This window comes from Mus caroli, chromosome 7 (assembly GCF_900094665.2).
Source record: "Mus caroli chromosome 7, CAROLI_EIJ_v1.1, whole genome shotgun sequence".
Classification (NCBI taxonomy): domain Eukaryota; kingdom Metazoa; phylum Chordata; class Mammalia; order Rodentia; family Muridae; genus Mus; species Mus caroli.
In genome coordinates this window covers 104,651,530-104,654,029 of record NC_034576.1, presented here as the reverse complement: position 1 = coordinate 104,654,029, position 2,500 = coordinate 104,651,530, and the positions used below count along the sequence as shown (strand labels likewise).

General features: G+C 43.8%; 1 protein-coding gene and 1 pseudogene across 1 annotated transcript in view; one reads left to right on the top strand and one right to left on the bottom strand.

Moving 5' to 3' along the window:
- The window catches only part of LOC115031521, a 22,020-nt pseudogene extending 20,620 nt beyond the window's left edge, over window positions 1–1,400 (top strand).
- Numa1 (nuclear mitotic apparatus protein 1) overlaps window positions 1–2,500 on the bottom strand; it is a 76,099-nt gene that overhangs the window by 65,526 nt on the left and 8,073 nt on the right. The window lies entirely within an intron of this gene.

The following is a 2,500-nucleotide window of genomic DNA, read 5'->3' as shown; positions in this document are numbered from 1 at the left end:
TTTTTTTTGGGTTTTTTGGTTTTTTCGAGACAGGGTTTCTCTGTACAGCCCTGGCTGTCCTGGAGCTCACTTTGTAAATCAGGCTGGCCTCGAACTAAGAAATCCGCCTGCCTCTGCTGGGATTAAAGGCATGCGCCACCATGCCCGGCACAAGAGAGAGGTTTTAAGAGCCAGGCTCAAGCTCAGGTGCCCAGCATGAGAGCCCAGGTTCTATCCCTAGTAACAGGAAAACCAAAACAAAAAGCACAGTAAATGATAAACAAAATTCGATATCGCTATACAGCGAAGCAGTACCTAGCAACGGAATCGAACAGATTACTGATATACTCAATTAAAAAACAAAGTTTAAGAAGAGTGTGGTCCTCACACCAGTTCTAGCACTGGGAAGCAGATGGGAAAGGATCCAAGTAGGTTCAAAGGGAGACTGAGGCCAGGAGATAGCCTGGGTGACCCGAGTTCAGTTCCCTGAAACCGATTACGAGTGAAAGGAGAGAGCACTAAGAAGCTGCTATCTGACCTCCATACTTCTACTATGGCATGGGTGCCCACACAAACAGATACAAACCCTGTAATGAATTTTTGAAAAATGTTTTAAAATTAGATATCAAAGTCAGGCTGGCTTCCATAACATGTTCCAGGTTAACAAGAGCTACAGAGCACTTAGTCTTAAAAAAAGGAAAGAAGAGCACTCAGGAGGCAGAGGTAGGCGATTTCTGAGTTCGAGGCCAGCCTGATCTACAAAGTGAGTTCCAGGACAGCCAGGGCTACACAGAGAAACCCTGTCTCAAAAAACCAAGGGGAAGAAGAAAAGAAAAGAGAAATGTTACAGGAGAAGCAACATCTCTGTGTATGAAGTGGATGGCAAAGACCATAAGATATATTGTCAGAACCTGTGTCTACTGGCCAAGCTTTTCCTGGACCACAAGACCTTGTATTCTCATGTGGAGCCCTTTGTCTTTTACATTTTGACAAAAGTAGATACTGTTGGCTACTTTTCTAAGGAGAAGGAATCCCCAGATGGAAACATGGTCAGCACCCTGCCCCTGCCCCTTACCAGCAGCGCAGCTATGGGAAGTTTCTTACAGCCTTCAGTTATGAGCTCTCTATGTAGGCTCCCCAGAAAAGCCAGAGTGACCTGGGTCTTGCTGGAGATCCTGCAAGACTTCCAGGGCATGTTGTCTATCCAAGATCTTAGCCAGATGACCAGCATCACCCAGAATGACATCATCAGCACCCTGTAGTCCCTCAAAATGGGCCAGCACGTGATCTGTGTCACACCTAAGTTGGTAGAAGAACACCTCAAAAGTGCCCAGTATAAGAAACCACCTATCACAGTGGACTGTGTCTGTCTCAAGTGGGCACCCCGGAAGCACAAACAAGACAAGCTTTCCAAGAAGTGAGTGGCCTGTGCCCTGCTTAGGATCTGGGTTTTTTGGCCTCTAACCTGTAAATATGCATACAGACCTGTTTTGTGTCATTTATTCATAAGGTAAATTCTGTTGGTGCACTGGGGGGCGGGGGGGGGGAGTACTGTCTGCTATTCCAGAAAACTCAAGCTCAGTTTCCAGTACCCATGTAGTGGCTCACAAACAGTCTTTAACTCTAGTCCCTCCTACACTCTTGTGGTGCACAGATATACATGCAGACAAATACTCATAGGCATAAAATAAATAATTTTTTAAAATTACAGACACAGCCAGGAATGGCAGCACACCTTTAATCTCAGCACTTGGAAGGCAGAGGCAGGTAGATCTCTGCGAGTTTTGAGGTCACCCTGGTCTACAGACTGGGTTCCAGGACAGCCAGCCAAGGCTGCAGCACAAAACCCTATCTCAGTAAACAAACAAACAAGTAAGTAAAGATCTGTGAGTTGAGAGAGGTACTACAGAGATGAGAATGAGAATTTTTTAAAAATTAATGACAGAGTTAGAGATATAGCTCAGAAGTTAAGATCTCTTGCTACTCCACCATGAAGAACAGAGTTCAAATCCCAGCACCCAAACCCAGTGGTAACAGCTGTCTGTAAGTACTGTCTTAAATTAAAATAAAAAACAAACAAACAAAAATTAAGAAAGAAGACAGGAAGGCAGAAAGACAGAAAGAAAGAAGGGAGGGAGGGAGGGAGAGAGGTCCAAGGGACCTAACACCCCTTCTGGTTTCTTTGAGTATCCACACACATTTATCCATACACTCACACACAAACACAAATAAGCTGACAAAAACCCTCACACACCATAAAAATAAAATCTTTTTAAAAAATAATGAAATATGAAATTTCATCCAGCAGGATAAATAAATTTACGCCATTGGGCTATTGATGGCTCATCAGGTAAGACACTACTGCCATACCTGAAGGTGTGAATTTGATTTCCTGGGACCCACATGGTGGAAGGAAAGACCCAAACCCAAAAAGTTGTCTGTTGACCTTCACACATATGCCGAGGTACACATGTGCCCCTGACACATGTATATGTGTATAATTTAAAAAAAAAAAAAAAAA